Raw genomic sequence first — 17651 nt, 5'->3', positions numbered from 1 at the left:
GGACACGTCAATGAAAAATGTTTTAAAAATTGGGAGTTACTAGGACGTCCCCAAATATGAAAGGGTGAATGCGGTATTATGGTGAAAGAAGATACTAGCTGGGAGAAACTTTTGACTTTGTTTAGTTCTGGAGTGACAAGGATGACCAACGACCCCCAAAATTCCCCCCTTTTGAGTTGGCCATGTGCCTAAGTTTTTTGTTCACCGTTAATTTTACTGTATTTTTTAACATGAATAAAAGATTTAATATCTCAAAGTGTAGTATCTGTTCCGGCAGATACTGCACTTAAGATAATTTGTACCAGTCAATGGAGGGGAAACCCTCTATACTGGGACAATTATTATTTTTGGTAACCAGAGTGACCCCTTTTAGGGGAGCTGGTTTTTACCTCACATTAAAAACGGCCTTGTGCCTAATTTGCTCAGTGGGGGAGCAAATAAATACCATCTGTTCCGGCAGATGCTGCAAGCTATAACTAGCTATGACTAGCAAAGACCAGATGTGGGGGCAACCCCACATGCCTGACCTTTAACCAGCTCCCATTTCCCACCTCTCGGGAGCTGGTCCCCATTTTCCCTTCCCCCTCCCTTCACTCCTCACATTAAAAATTGGCCTTGTGCCTAATTTGCTCGGTGGGGGAGCAAATAAATATCATCTGTTCCGGCAGATGCTGCAAGCTATGACTAGCTATGACTAGCAAAGACCAGATGTGGGGGCAACCCCACATGCCTGACCATTAACCAGCTCCCATTTCCCACCTCTCGGGAGCTGGTCCCCTTTTTCCCTTCCCCCTCCCTTCACTCCTCACATTAAAAATCGGCCTTGTGCCTAATTTGCTCGGTGGGGGAGCAAATAAATACCATCTGTTCCGGCAGATACTGCAAGCAAAAACCATATGTGGGGGTAACCCCAGATATCAGACCTTGGTCAATGTAGGGGCAACCCTTCATACCAACAGTTACTATCCAGCTCCCATGTCCCACCTCTCGGGAGCTGGTCCCCTTTTCCCTCCTCCCTCCCTCTCTCTCCACATTAAAAAATGGCCTTGTGCCTAATTTGCTCAGTGGGGAAGCAAATAAATACAATCTGTTCCGGCAGATACTGCAAGCAAAGACCATATGTGGGGGCAACCTCACATATAAGACCTTGGTCAATGTAGGGGCAACCCTTCATACCAATTGTCACTATCCAGCTCCCCTACTACCCGGGGAGCTGGTCCCCATTTCCCCTTCACTCTTCACATTAAAAATCAGCCTTGTGCCTAATTTGCTCAGTGGGGGAGCAAATAAATACAGCTTTTCTTGGCCTTTGGGCAAGATCAAAGTTTGGCAAAGATCAAAGTGTAGCATCTGTTCTCCCAGTTACCCCATTTTTGATTTTTTTCAAAGGGTTCCACCACTTGACCCCCAGGTTAAGTTCAAGGTGTCACTTTTGTCACGTTCATGACGCACTAACTTTTGTTAGTGGGACCGACCCACTTTTTGGGGAGTCAGGACCCTCTTTGCTCCCCCCCAGGACCGACGCCATTGTGTGGTAGTCTGGACCAAAACTGATCCATTCTTTGGGAATTTGCGGTTTTCGGGACTGACAACACTTTCTTTGGTAGACGTGACCTGGTCGGGTTAGCTTTAGTTTGTTGAGTACTTCGTTTCCTCCTCTCCGCTGAGGTTGAAATGGTCTATTCTCTCCTCTCTTAATTACCTGAGCAGCACTCTGACCTGCCAGGCCCAAAACTTTGTCTTCCTTCACTGCTCTCCCAGTGGATTGAGCAGACCGGGTTCACTTTATTGCTTCCTTGGGATTGTTTGTGGGTAGGGTGACGGTAGGGCAGGTGTTTCGTTTCTGCTCCCCTCTCTGGACAGAGATGTCTATCCCCTTTCTTTCTCTCTTAATTTCGACGCGGCACTCTGACCTGTTAGCACCCACTGCATCTTCCTTCTCTGCTCTCCCCCTCATGGGGTATTCGAGCTGGTAACCCGACGTCCCCGCAGGAGAGGTCAAACCTCTGTTCTCTTCTGATCCCGCTCCACCTCCTCATTTCCCCTATTTTCTCTTTTCTCCCCGCTACACTTTGGTCCACGTCAGTGGCCAGTGAAACCACTCCACGATGCCGAGCAGAGGGGACATACCACCCCAGATGCACCACATTGCTCCCCTAGAAAGCTACCTGATGGAGGGAGCAACTCCCAGCTACCCAGAAGAAGAGGAGAAAGCCAGGGTAGGGCCGCAGCCCGCGTCGACCCTGGAGAAGCTACTAACTGGTAAAAAACCAAGTCTGGACCCTGCTCCCCAAGAGAGCCACTCCCCGGCTAAAGGAGCAAAGGTAACAGCGGACGAGGGAATGAAGAACGTTTCAGGTGGACCACAGCTGGTGGCACCTCCTGTACCTCAATCCTCATCGGCCGAATACGACCCCTCCACTCCTGCTCCCCACGAGGGCAACCATCCAGCAAAAGAGGAGGAGAAATCAAGAGACGAGGAGACAATGGACGTCATGGGCGGGCCACAGCCAGTGGTACCCCTGGCTCAGCCCACCACACCATCACCCAAATGTAGCATTCCAGCTCCCCAAGAGGACGACCCCCTCACGTAAAAAGGGGAAAATGATGAGGATGGAGTAGCTAGAAGGACTAAAGCGCTAATCAACAAAGCGATAGCGTCCTTAAAGATCCTCGGCGGGGTGACCAAAGATCCAGCCCGCTTCAACGCTCCCCAAGAGACTAAGCCCCAAGTAGCCACCCCTCCAGAAAGGGAAAAACCAAGTTTGAAACCCAGAAACATCCGGGTAACAAAAACTGCAGCAGAGGCAACCCCCGTCAGTGGTGGACCACAGCTGGTGGCACCCAGGAGTCAACAACCCTCTCACAGGAAGAAGAAGAAAGAGAACCAGGAGGAAGGGACCGGCAGATTGGCAACACCTCACACTGATTGGCCGGCTCTCATCCCACTAGGCAAACCACAAACCCCAGGTCAGCAGAAGCAGCAACAGCAACATCCAACCCAGACGACAGTGTCCTGGACCCGCATTGCCAGTAAGGAAGACACTGAATGGGGTCCACAAACCCAAATGTCCCCTCAGGAATACCAGGACCTCTTCGAGTCCACTTACAAAGACCTCACGGAAGGGAACGTAATAAAACCTCTTCCAGGCGCTGCAGAGGACCTTAAGAAGAGGATAGTGTCTTTCATCACCTCAGACACAAAGAAAAGGGGCCTCACAGGAGTAGACAAGGACAACATGGTGGACCTTCTCCTAGATCTGAAGATCCCAGCCAAATATATATGCAGGAGGAGCTACGCAATGTGAGACGTCCTGCTCCCAAACCAAAGAGAGGCTGAAGAGACAGCTAATAGAACTAATCTGCGCTGGAAAAATATCAAACTCCAGCCAGAATACCTTAGTCAAACGGTCACCAATGTCGCCGTACTGAACGTCCCCTGCCTCCTGGGAGCAAAACAACTAGAAGCGGTCTTCAGCCAGTACGGGGACGTGGTGTCTGTGGCCCCAACAAGCAAGAAGAGGGACGTCCTAACTAGGGACTACAGACTCCAGATGCGCCTCAACAAAGCTGGCTTCAACCAAATACCAGCGACACTGAGGAGTTAGGAGGGGACAATGTCCGTCATAGTAGAGGGATGGAAACCGCACTGCTGGCACTGTTAGCAGAAGGGACACATGGCCAAGGATTGCCCGAAAAGAAATCCGACCCAAGCCCCTACAGCTGCTGACAAGCCTTGTGCCCCAGAGACGACAACCAAGCCAGTGGACCCATCTCCCAGCATTGGATGGGTCACAGTGACTCGAAAGGGGAAAACAAAGTCCCCCAATTCCAGCCAGCAAGCGGACGGAAAACAAGCGCCACAGCAACAGCAACAGCCACTGCAGCCGATACTGCCCAAGCAACCAGAACACAATGACCAGCAACCACCACAGCCAAAGACGTCACAACCGAAACAGCAGCAGCAGCAACCACAGCAGAAGCAGCAGCAGAAGCATCATCAACAACAGCAAGAGAAGCAGAAAAAAACACTCCAGGAACAACGACTGACCCCCGGACGAACTGAATCGGGGACCAAGAGAAGGAAGGACTGTTCCTCAGAAGATAAGTCAGCCAACGAGAGGGAGGGAAAACAGTCCCCCTCCCACTCCCCGGTCCATTTGAGGAACAAAAAAGAAAAAAAAAAAGAGTTGGAAGGAAGGGGAAGAAAAGGTGGCCCCCATCCCCTGAGAGCATACACCGTCCCAAACAACAACAAAATCCACCCCCACCCCCAAACCAGACACCGCACCAACACCAAACACCGCACCAACCATCACACCAACACCCAACACAGCACCAACACCAGACACCACACATACCACAAAAACACTGTACACCACACCAACACCTGACACCGCACCAACACCCACCTCCACACCAATGCAAACCGAACCACCACACCAAAGAGAAAAAGAAATGAATGGATGGACCCGGGAAAGGGGGGGATCACTCTACCTCTCGCGGACCAACTAAAAGACAAGAACATTGTAAAATTGACCCTCTGACGGTGGCAACGGCCGTCTCACATCGTCAGAGGAAGACTTTAAAGCCATTGCTGGCTTGCCAACAGATAGAGGGAAAAGATGTTAACATTCCCTCCAATTTCTCAGATGCCCCGCTCCTAATAACTTTCGTTAGAACTCCAGAGGCTTGCAAGAGCAATTTGTGGTCACTTCTGGAAGAAGCTGAAGGGGCCTCTCCGGGACTGGAACTTTTTTAAAAAAGCGACTCCTCCCCTGACGAACTAGCAAAAAAATGCAAGGAAAGGGTCCCAGTGTGGGTCCATTCATCTCTCTACAGGGCCCTGAAATTGACCTTTCCCCTAGACATTGGAGGTATTGTGAGAGAAGGTCAGGAGCTGAAGAACCTGACCTCCTTGAGCATCGCATACAATGTCGCCATCCTCACACTGACCGACTTTGGAGCCAAGTGCAACACACCCTAAGGTAAGTACCATGTTTTTAAATTTGGCTAGTTTGAATGCTAGGGGCTTGAGATCACTGGGCTGGGCAGTTCACCTCCGGCACGACCTCTTGTCCCTGGGAGTGGATGTTGTTGTGATCCAGGAGATGCATTTCGTTTCTTCTGTGGACTGTCAGGTGCTGAACTGGGATTTCGAAGTTTTCTCGGCATATGACAGCCTGCGGGGGAGGGGAGTCTCCTTGCTAGTGAAACGAACTCTGTCCCCGACGGTCGGCATTATTCATAGAGATACGGTGGGCAGGCTAGTTGTAGCCGATGTTGCCATAAAAGATTCTGTTTCGGGTGGTCGCGGTTCATGCACCCAGCACCGCTCGCGAGAGGGTCTCATTCCTTGACGCGTTTGTAAATTATCGGAAGCGGGTAGTGCTAATGGAGGATTGGAACGCCATCTTAGACCCAGAGTTAGATAAGGTAGAAGGCGAAGCTAGAGGGTCGGAGAGATGTGAGCCCAGCCTGGGTGACCTGATGACTAGATGCGATCTGGCTGACAGGTTTTGGGTCGACCATCCAGGGCAAAAGATGTGGACGTGGAGCAATAGCGTTTCCTCCTATCTGATTACCTATTTGGACAGGATACTAGTTAGAAGAGGCGAAATAGATTTCCTATCTTGCCCCACGTTCACTTGGTTAGGTCAGTCAGACCATAAACCAGTTATGGCCCGGCTGAAGCTAGGAAATAGGCCTAAGTTAGCAGGGTACTGGAAGTTAAACACCTCCCTTCTGAAGATACAAGACTTATGAGACCAGTTAAAAAAATTAATTAAAAAGGCACTAGTGGGGGCGGTTACTGAGAGTAAGTGGTGGTTAGGTCTAAAAGCCAACATTAGAAGCTTCTCCGTCAAGTACGCCCAGCGCCTCACACTAGATAAGGCCAAGACAAAGAAGCAGCTAGAGCAGAAACTAGCCCGGGCTATGGGGGCGGGTGATAGGGTTAGTCATGAACGAGCTAAGCAGGACCTTCTGTGTGAGAATAGCGAGCAATATGAAAGTCAAGTAGTCAGAGCTAGGCTTAGAAAGATAGGCGATGAAGCAGTCAACTCCAACACTGACGCGTGTTCTGAAATTTCTAGGCGTGGCTTGGACAAGTACATTGCAAAGGTAAGACATCCGGATGGATGCACCCTGGAATCGACTTGGGAGATCTGCAAGGGTTTTTGAGAACATTTTGAGGAGCGTTTTATACAGCAGCCCAATCTTCCCATTCTTGAGTTTAACGACTATTTGGCTGACTCTCCCCACCTTGAGGCGGCTAGAGCGGTTAGTTGCGAGAGCTGGGTGATGGAGCAGGAGGTTTTTACTGCGCTGAACTCAATGATCTGCGATACAAACTGTATTTGAGGCTGTCAACTATGTTTCTACCTCTTCTGACGATTGTGTCCAACCGTTGGTTTGCTCAGGGACCCATCCCAAGGCAAGTCACCAAGGGAGTGATCACATTGCTGAGGAAAGGTGACGGGCATGATGGGGAAGAGTTAGATGATTACAAGCCCATAACTCTGCTAAACACCGAGTTGAAGATTTTGGCCAAGGTCCTGTCGAATCGGCTGCAGGTTGTTATCGACGAGTTGGTTGAACCAGAACAGAACTATGCTGTGAAGGGGAGATCGATTCAAAACAGCTTGCATCTGATCCACATGATACTAGAGGGAGGGATAGATAATGACACAGAAGCCACACTGATCAACTTAGATCAGTCCAAAGATTCCGATAGGGTCGACCATCGTTTCTTGGCATCTGTCTTAGAGGCCGCCGGTTTTAAACCAGACTTCTATAAGTGGATCTCCGTGATGTATCGACAGCCCACAGCTATCGTGCAAGTCAACAGAAAGCGCTCGAAACCCTTTATCTCTCGTCGGTTCGTCAGGGTTTTCCGCTGTCGCCCCTGCTCTATGTCCTGGCTTTGGAGCCCCTGCTCCGCAAGCTGAGACATGGGGAGGCAAATTCCGCCCTGCACAGAATTGCAAGCCACCAAGGTGTCTGTATTTGCCGATGATGTCACGATCTTTGTGTCGAGCTTCAGAGACATCCAGATTGTGTCGGAGGCACTCGCTTGGTACAAAAGAATTACAAGGACCAAGATAAACTGCAGCAAGTTGGTAGGACTGCGGTTGGGCGCCTGGGGTGGCAACGCCAAACTCCTGGCGCCATTCAGCTGGACGGATGGCCCGGTTTGCATCCTCAGTGTGTGGTTCAGACTGGGTCTCCAGCTTGAAAAAATTGGTTGGAGGTACGGTCAAAGGTGTTTAAGTGTCTCTAATTCTCTCTTTTGTTGCAGATGCTTTGTGTGTAGGCATAACTTAATCTCAAAAGGTTAACAGAAGAAGTCTCCGAGCAACAGAGACTATTCCAGTTGCTTACTCAGTGAAGGGAACTAAGGTGTTTAACAAAAGGTGGAGGCTGCAGTCAATTCGTGGCTTCCTAGGAAACTTTCCTTAAAGGGTAGAGCTGAGGCGTGCACCACTTACGTCTTCCCTCTCATCCTTTACCGACTAGCCGTACTTCCCCTGCCTGCACAACACCTAACAGCTCTCGTCGAACTCTTGTCCTCGCTTCTTTGATACAGAGGAAGACACTGGGTGAGCAGACAGGTCTGTATTCAACGTCCGTGTGAGGCAGGTTTCGGAATGCCGGACTTGAGGTGTCATCGAGACGCTGAGAGGCTGGCCTTCCTTAGCCACTACCTTCAAGACGATCAACCGTGGCACCCCGCGATCACTACCGCCTTTCCCGACCTCATTCTCAACCCCGCTATCGAGAGTCGTCGCAGGCAGCGGGGAAATTCAGCCTTCCTAAAAGAGTGCTGAGCCGTGCTAAAACGACTACCAGGGTTCAGCGACCTTGTGAATGCCACCCGTAGGGAACTCCTCAGGGATCTAGTGAGGGGGGTCGCCGACGACTCACTATGCGTGCATTTGGGTTGGCAGCAGAGTGAGATCCCCTCCACGTAGAGCTGGGCGCCAGGTTTGAGTCATCTGAACAATTCAGAGTTCTCTCTGATCTGGCGATTGGCCTGAAACACGCTTCCCCTCAGCAATATACAATGCAGTTCTGGTTTCTTGGAGTCGCCGGCCTGTCCCCATTGCGAAACAATGGCTACAGAAACAATTGATCATGCATTTTTCGATTGCTGTGAACTCCGCCAGTACTGGTCGTATGTCAGCAAAGTGACGGCTTGCATCGATCCTTAGCATTCTTGTCCAATTATCGTATTCAATGTCGTGGACAACGTGAGCCGCCGTGGGGCAGGGAAAGACAAATGGTCTACGTTACGATCCTGGCCGTGGCGAGAATGGTGATTTGGACATCACGTCTGCAAGATTGGCAAGGGGGTGTTGTCTTTTTCTGATCAGGATCTGATCGATTTCTTTAAACACCAACTACGGGTGAAGATCAGATGTGATAGAAGAAGGCTGCATCGCGCGGCATTTGACAGAAGATGGATACATGTAGCAAGTCTGTGTGTACGAAGAGGAGCCAAATTTGAATACGTGTCCCTGCCTAGGTGTGGAACGCGCAGTTCCGTAAAGTAAAATTAAACAAGTAGCCTCTCAACTAGCTGAGTGTGTGTTCCATCCTTCCCCGATTAGGAAGCCTCCAAGATCTCCACCCCCTCCTACTTGCAATTTTTGTTTTCACCCCTTCCTCTAAATTTCACCCATCTTGGGGAGAAAGAAATACAAACTAACTCCCATCCCTTTCCTACAAAATTTTCTTTTCTCCATTCACCCGCATCTACAGGGCATCCCCACTTAGACACTGACCCGCAGAAGATGCGAGGTTCCTTTTACAAACCTAGTAGAACGGGCAGTCTATCAACTAGATGGGGTTGGGAGGGTCCTACTAATCACCTTTTGTTTTTTCTTCCCCCGCTCTCAACACAAATGAATTATTGTACCATTTTATTGTTATCTTTTTTGTTTTTACACGTCAATAAAAAATGTTTTAAAGATTGGGAGTTAAGTAGGACAGTATGAAAGAGTGAATGCGGTATTATGGCAAAAGAAGATACTAGCTAGGAGAAACTTTTGATTTTGTTTAGTTCTGGAGTGTCAAGGATGACCAACGACCTCTACAATCCCCCCTTTTGAGTTGGCCATGTGCATAACTTTTTTGTTCATTGTTGATTTTCACTGTATTTTTAACATGAATAAAGAATTTAATATCTCAAAGTGTAGTATCTGTTTTTGTGATATAAGTGGGGGATCACTTTCCTGTATTAATTTAATGTAAGATGATCCCCCACTTTACAATCAGTCAGTCTCAAAGCCATTCAAGTCATTCTCCAGATCATTCAAGTTGTTTTTGAAGTATTCCAGTTATTTTTTAAGCATTCAAGTCATTCTTAAGGTCATTCAATTCATCCTTAAGTTCATTAAAGTCATTCTAAGTCATTTACTTTTTATTTAAGTCATTTCAGCCCATTTTTCGGTTATTTTAGTTTGTTTTTAAGAATTTCATGTGAATCCTACATTCACACATTCATTCATTACATGAGAGCACGCGACTAATGGCTATCGGTCTTGTTAGTCCGTGAACCCTTTTTTCATCATGAACTGGAATTATACCCCACCCCTTTAAAAGAGAACTCTACCAAACTCCTCCAACAATTTTGGGTCTAAACACTTGAAATTTTCGATATAGGTTCCTTGGACATGGATCTATCTTAATATCTTGATTTGAGCCCAAAACAATAAATTTTAAGGGGTCATAATGGGGGTCAAAGTTTAAAAAAATTGACGGTTTTGGGGGGTTTTTTTTGCTCAGCAGACACCTCCAAACACCCGGGCTAGTATATATATATATATATATATTACATTATCACTTTAATTTCAATTAGGTATGTATTAATAAGAAAAAATTATAATTATTATTTCTCTCTATTTTACTAACAATCTTTGCTCCAATGAGATAAGCCGTTCATTGAAAATCCATGAGTTATGGAAAAAAACTTTCATAATTATTTTTTTCACACCGCCATATTTTGTCAAACTTCAAATTTCTTGCAATTCTACATAATTTAACTCGGAATTTTCATTTATATATATATATATATATATATATATATATATATATATATATATATATACATATATATATATATACATATATATACATATATATATATATACATATATATATATACATATATATATATATATATATATATATATATACATATATATACATATATATATATATATATATATATATATATATATATATCGTTGGGTTTTTTTTACATTTGGGTCCTCACCTTTTACCAACATTTTGTATTTTAACGTCTTTGGATTTTCCATTCATACACTCCACATCACCATCTGCATATCCGTTCTAGAAATTCTATTAGCCTACATATACATATATATATATATATATATATATATATATATATATATGTATATATATATAATTTGATGTTGCTATTTTTCAAAAGTAGGGTAACCAATGAAATATAACGAGGTTAATACGAGAGTGCTCAATACGGAAGTAGAGCAAGTTGCATTTCCAATTTGTCTTTACATAAGTAGTAATTTGTTGCTACACAGTCATGAGCATGTTTCGGTCTTCTAGTGTTTAGCAATTAGATACCTCTTCAGGCAACAACGCTTTTGTAAATAAGCATTGTTGCCTGAAGATGTCCATAGTTGCTAAACACTAGGAGACCGAAACATACTCATGACTGTGTAGCACCAAATTATTTAAAAATTGAATATATATATATATCCAGAGGTTCAGACCATGCAAACGATGAATTTGCGACGGGCTTATCAGATTCATTGTCAGCGACCTCGAATACCCCTAAAAAAACATATTAGAGTAGTCCGTATTCTGTCGTAGCATAAGGTAATATTTACTATTGTTTTTATTATGCTGCTCTAATAAACGACGACCTCCAACTATCCTGTTAATTTTATTTTTATTTCGGACTATTAGTCTCATCTTTATTAGTTGTTGTTTGTTTTTAATCTTTTTATTGGTTCACAACGTTTCGGCCAACTTCCTCTGGCCTTCGTCAGGTGGTAACCGCAATGGATAGGAACTTCGAATCTCCTAACTGCATTCTCAGCCATCACTGCCATCCGTAGTTGTTGTCGTCTCACCACATTTTTGACCAATTACCTCTGGCACGCTTTGGGTGGGATTGAAACCGCTATCTTCAGACAATGTTCATCTGGAACCGTAGAGATTCAACGTCTCTATCAACTGCGCCATGGGCCCCGAAGGGCGATCAAGGTTGGATTCTTTGATCTTATAAATCCACATTTATTTATTATCTGATCTTCCATAGTCGGGTCCGTACCAATTGGTATATATATACATTATTCCTTAATTGGAATTTTTTATTTTGAGATGAGCATTTTTATGTTAATTTTATTTTTATTTCGGACTATTAGTCTCATCTTTATTAGTTGTTGTTTGTTTTTAATCTTTTTATTGGTTCACAACGTTTCGGACAACTTCCTCTGGCCTTCGTCAGGTGGTAACTACAGATGGCAGTGATGGCTGAGAATGCAGTTAGGAGATTCGAAGTTCCTATCCGTCGCGATTGACTAGCCTTAATTTAAACCTTTGTAACTTCCGGTTTGGCGATGGACGCAACAACGAAGACATCACATTTTTTGGGGGGGGGGGTTTCACATTCTTTTCCTCCTTCACGGTACGGGTTCGAGTCTGCCTGCCCACTACAACTTTTTTTTTTTTTCTCAACACACACCTGCAAACACCCGAGCACCCAGGCTAGTAATAAAATAAATAAGAACAGTAAATTTCAACAGCATGATATCAAGTTAAAATATAAACAACCCTAAAGTATCTCTTCTAAGATAAGACGAAGACAAAGGCTGCTTCAGTCTTTGACAGACTATAGATAATCACCGTAAGAGTACTGGCGCAAGAAATGTTTTATGCGGAATCTCCAACCACACCTCTCCTGAGTCATCATTGTTAAATACCTGTGGCAAGTGGAGTGCATGTTCAGGACGACTGAAAACAAATGCGGAGATAAGCGGAGAGCACATACAGCGCTTAGAATTCCCAAATGGTCACCCATCTGGTACTGGTCAGGCTCAACGTTGCTTAACTTCGGTGATCTGACAAGAATCAGTGTGTCAACGCGATTATGCCGTATATACTTCTAACATGCCGAGATAAGCGGAGAGCACATACAGCGCTTAGAATTCCCAAATGGTCACCCATCTGGTACTAACCAGGCTCAACGTTGCTTAACTTCGGTGATCTGACGAAAACCAGTGTGTCAACGCGATCATGCCGTATATACTTCTAACATACCACGGAAGAAAACAGCAAATACTTCTTCATAAAAATATTGGCTTTAAAAGCTTTAAAAGCTTTACAATATCTGAAGATTTCATCGAAATCGACGCAAATTTATGCGTTTTTATTTGTAATTCATTATTTTTGTTCACAGTTTTTGAATATACGGTTTCATTTTAGATTATAAAGCACGATATGAAACACGTAGGAATTACATATTCTTTCCTCTTGTTATGCAATTGGGAACACGAGAAATTATCTGTTATTTGTTAGTCTGTTGATCTATCTGTCTTGATCTATATATCTATCAACCTGTCTATCTATCTAACTGGCGAGCTAAACAAGAGATGAGATGTGAAGCTATGTTTTGATAAAAATTGTCGAAACATTATCAAGATATAAAATGGACGAGTTGCACTGGAAGTTCTAAAAATAGCTGACCGGAAGAACGTGGTTGTTACCACGTGATCAGGTTAGCTGAACGTAGAGTTGGAGTTTGAATTTGGACATATAGAAGAGCAGGCGGGTTAACAGTTGTCCCTTCCCCTCCTCCTTGGGAAGAGATGACGTGTCTCAAAAAGGGAGGCTATTAGAATTAACCACAAGCAAAGATATTAACTTTCCATTCTTTCGCGTTCGACACTTGAAAAGTGAAAAAAAAAAAAACTATATATAAAACCAATGTGTAGATCCATGTTCAGCATCATACCTTGGGATTGATTTAATTCACAAGGTGTGAACTGAAAATTTGGATATCTCTACTACTGTCACATGTTTCTTTCCCCCTTCTTTTCCATCATCATCATCATCATCATCATCATCATCATCGGGGCCTCAGTGCTTTATCCTTGGGTGTTGGCATAGTCCTCTTTCTATGTGAGACATCCGATCACAGGCACTGCATAGTGGGTGCCAGGGTTGTGTCGTCTATAGTGTCTCAGCTCTAAGGCTTCTCCAACCTTTCTCTCTATTTCTTTCTTTCCTTTGTGGAGACTGTTCCGCCAACCACTCCTTTCTTTGGCTTGTTCCTCACAACTGTTTTTTATCATTATTGGTGATGATGATGATGATGATGATGATGATGATGATGATGATGATGATGATGATGATACAGCAGCTTTATTGACACTTAGAAAGGGGAAAAAAAAAACTATATATAAAACCAACCATCGTTTTGGAGTGAAATGCATTTGTTAAAACAGTTTCCAGCTTCCCTCTAAGAACAGATGAAAGCTTAGTAGACCACAAGATGAAAGACACAGTTAAAAAAGGTCGAATACATGCATAACACACTCACACAACCGCATAAGAACATTTAGACGATCACAGAAAGAACGCAAATAGGTCACAAATATAACTTGGGTTCAGATAGTGAAGAGCTACCAGATAGAGAATAGTGACACATACGCACGCTCAAACCACACAATGTAACAATGTGTGTGCTTCTCGGCTATACAAAAAGGCGCTCCAAGATGGCCTCTACCAAAGCCAGGGACCACACCACAGGTCTTTGTCATTCCCCCTCTTCTTTTGTATGCAATTTAATGTGTGAGGTGTAGTTAGAGTATCATGAAAAATTCCTAAGCCATCATCACTATTATGGCTTAAATTACATTTATGGAAATACCGCTGGGGAAATAATTTATTTTTATTCACTTACTCATGTGTTACTTATTTGTATTTAAAAATATTTCATGCTAACTGTACCCAGCCACGCATTACTGTGGACCAGCTTGTTTAAATACAAAACAAACAAAAAAGACAAAATGGATGTTTTTTTTTAATGTTAATATTCTCAATATTTGTAGATACCTTAGGTTAACAAAAGGGAAAACATGATTTAATCATGTAATGGTTTAATTTTACTATGGACATGTATATGAGCACGCACTGGAAAATCTTGTAAATTAAAACATTTAGCCAATTCTATTTTTGTATGAAAGTGTAGTGTTTTATCTCCATATATAATAAAATGACTGCATAAATTCCCCTCTGGACCAAAGTATTGTAGGTTTATAACAACAGATGCCACATACAAATTCAATACATCTAACCTAATAGCCACTATCTTATGTAGCTTTCGAACATCCTTTCAGATACATTCAGTCATGATAATAAAATGCTGCATTGCATCCTACGAGCAACACCATTACAATCGCAACATCTATGGAGACAGGAGTCGTAGTTTTCTCTCTAAATATTTAGTCCTACCATTGCTACCATTGTCACCAGAATGAATTCTACATATTCTACAGATTCTGTGATTACACCGACCGTAACTGGCTATTACATCCATGCATCCATCCATCCTTAGCCTTGAGCCCCTGAAGGGGCATAGGCCATTCACAACTTTGTAGCTGCTTTTTAGGAGTCCTTTTTCAGGGTGAGGGTGCTGGTCCCACACCCAACCTTCTCAGAAGGTACATACAGCGCCTAGCCTTCCCAAATGGTCACCCATCTGGTACTAGCCAGGCTCAACATTGCTTATATGATCTGTTGGAACACATTTCGTCAGGGACATTGAATCATCTATCACCGCTTAGAAAACAGGGGAGGTAATGCAACTATGAAATGTCTCAGGAAATATGCCGGAATGTCAAAAATTATGTTACGCGAAAGATTCTACATTCATTTATGCAAGGAAAATATTAGAATCTTACAATATTAGAATCTTATAATATTAGAATCTTACAATATTAGAATCTTACAATATTAGAATCTTACAATATAAGAATCTTACAATATTAGAATCTTACAATATTAGAATCTTACAATATTAGAATCTTATAATATAAGAATCTTACAATATTAGAATCTTACAATATTAGAATCTTATAATATAAGAATCTTATAATATTAGAATCTTACAATATTAGAATCTTACAATATTAGAATCTTACAATATTAGAATCTTGCAATATAAGAATCTTGCAATATAAGAATCTTACAATATAAGAATCTGCAAAAAAGTTTAGAATCTTACAATATAAGAATCTTACAATATAAGAATCTTACAATATTAGAATCTTACAATATAAGAATCTTACAATATAAGAATCTTACAATATAAGAATCTGCCAAAAAGTTTAGAATCTTACAATATTAGAATCTTACAATATAAGAATCTTACAATATAAGAATCTTACAATATAAGAATCTGCCAAAAAGTTTCGAATCTTACAATATTAGAATCTGTCAAAAATTTTACAATATTAGAATCTATTAAAAATATAATCTTAAAAAAAAACAGGAAAATTCTTTTGCAATTATATCTTTTTTGTATGAAAATATCAAATAAACAATGCTTAATTCAATGATAATATCGGTAGTTCAAGAAATTATTTTTTCTTCGAGTTATATCGATTTTGTTAATACAGACTTTAAGAGTTTTTTCGTAATATTCCTGGAAAAATTTTGTTTTATTGTTACAATTTACGATGCGTTATTTTCATAAAAAAAGCAAAAATATTAGAATCTTACAATATTAGAATCTTACAATATAAGAATCTTACAATATTAGAATCTTACAATATTAGAATCTTACAATATTAGAATCTTACAATATAAGAATCTTACAATATAAGGATCTTACAATATAAGAATCTTGCAATATAAGAATCTTACAATATAAGAATCTGCCAAAAAGTTTAGAATCTTACAATATAAGAATCTTACAATATTAGAATCTTACAATATAAGAACCTTAGAATATAAGAATCTTACAATATTAGAATCTTACAATATAAGAATCTTACAATATAAGAATCTTACAATATAAGAATCTTACAATATAAGAATCTGCCAAAAAGTTTAGAATCTTACAATATTAGAATCTTATAATATAAGAATCTTACAATATAAGATTCATACAATATAAGAATCTTATAATATAAGAATCTGCCAAAAAGTTTCGAATCTTACAATATTAGAATCTGTCAAAAATTTTACAATATTAGAATCTATTAAAAATATAATCTTAAAAAAAACAGGAAAATTTTTTTGCAATTGTATCTTTTTTGTATGAAAATATCAAATAAACAATGCTTAATTCAATGATAATATCGGTAGTTCAAGAAATTATTTTTTCTTCAAGTTATATCGATTTTGTTAATACAGACTTTAAGAGTTTTTTCGTAATATTCCTGGAAAAAATTTTGTTTTATTGTTACAATTTACGATGCTTTATTTTCATAAAAAAAAGCAAAAATAAATTAAAAAAAATTTTAAACTGAAAACAATAACTTTAGTATAAGTATTTTTTGTTTAAATAAAATAATACATTTCCACTAAAATTCAAATAAAAAAATAATGGTGTCTGTATATTCCGTAATCATTATTTGATAAGTACTGAAACTTTCATTGAAATTTCATTAAACTTTCATTAATTTCATGATCTTTGGTGAATTATAGAGTAAATGCATTTTGAGCATCGGCATTTATTTTGCACGTACCTTACATCTGCTATTACGTAATTGTTATATCGAAAACTAAGAATATATCAAAAATTTACAAAATTTGATTGAACATCAACTATTAGTTTTAAAAAAACTGTTTAGATATTATGGTAAGAATTGATGGGTGACATTCACTTTGCAGACTCCGAAAAACAAGGCAGATAATTCAATTCTCCCCAATTTTCAGCTCTATTCTGACACAGTATGAAAACAACGGCGACATATACAATTTTTTGTATAAATTACTTTTATGTGGCGCAGTGGATAAAGGTATTGCGTCTTACGATTCAAGATGAACATTATCTGAAGATAGGGTCTCAATCCTACCTAGAGGATCAATTGGCCAAAACGTGATGAGACAACAACTATGGAAGGCAGTGATTACTGAGGATAGTTACATGAATCTGCATTCTTATCCCGTTGCGGTTAATTACCTGAAGAAGGCCAGAGGATGAGTTGGCCGAAATGTGGTAAAACAACAAGAAAGATGAGAATAACAGTCCGCAAATAAATAAATAAAATAAATATATGTATGAATTCATCAAACAGGGAGGTGGGGGGGGTTAAAAAAACAAGGATTGTTACATTGAAGATATTGTATAGGCTACTGCAAAGATAGTGGGCTCCCTCTATCGTGCTAGAAAATTACTCACACCTGAGAGTATCCTATATCTCTACAAGACCACCATTCACCCATGCATGGAGTACTGTTGCTACATCTGGGTTGGTGCATGTACCGCTAGTCTCTCACTCTTAAACATGGTCTAAAAAAAGTCCACACTGTCGACTAAACTACACCCCCTGCTCCATCGCCGCAATGTTGCCTCCCTGTGCCTGTGTAATAAATATTTTAATAGAATGTGCTCTGATGAACTCATCACACGAGTGCCCCTTCAA

The 17651-nt window shown here is 41.5% G+C and overlaps 1 protein-coding gene and 1 pseudogene across 1 annotated transcript in view; both read right to left on the bottom strand.

Moving 5' to 3' along the window:
* Nucleotides 1–17651, bottom strand: part of LOC145259103 (uncharacterized) — a 185365-nt gene that overhangs the window by 122820 nt on the left and 44894 nt on the right. The window lies entirely within an intron of this gene.
* LOC145259416 (5S ribosomal RNA) lies at nt 12186–12302 on the bottom strand (annotated as a pseudogene).

Source organism: Euprymna scolopes, chromosome 34, assembly GCF_053919585.1.
Source record: "Euprymna scolopes isolate OS-2025 chromosome 34, ASM5391958v1, whole genome shotgun sequence".
In the NCBI taxonomy this organism is placed as follows: Eukaryota; Metazoa; Mollusca; class Cephalopoda; order Sepiida; family Sepiolidae; genus Euprymna; species Euprymna scolopes.
The sequence above is the reverse complement of the archived record's forward strand: the minus strand, read 5'-3'. Positions and strand labels throughout refer to the sequence as shown.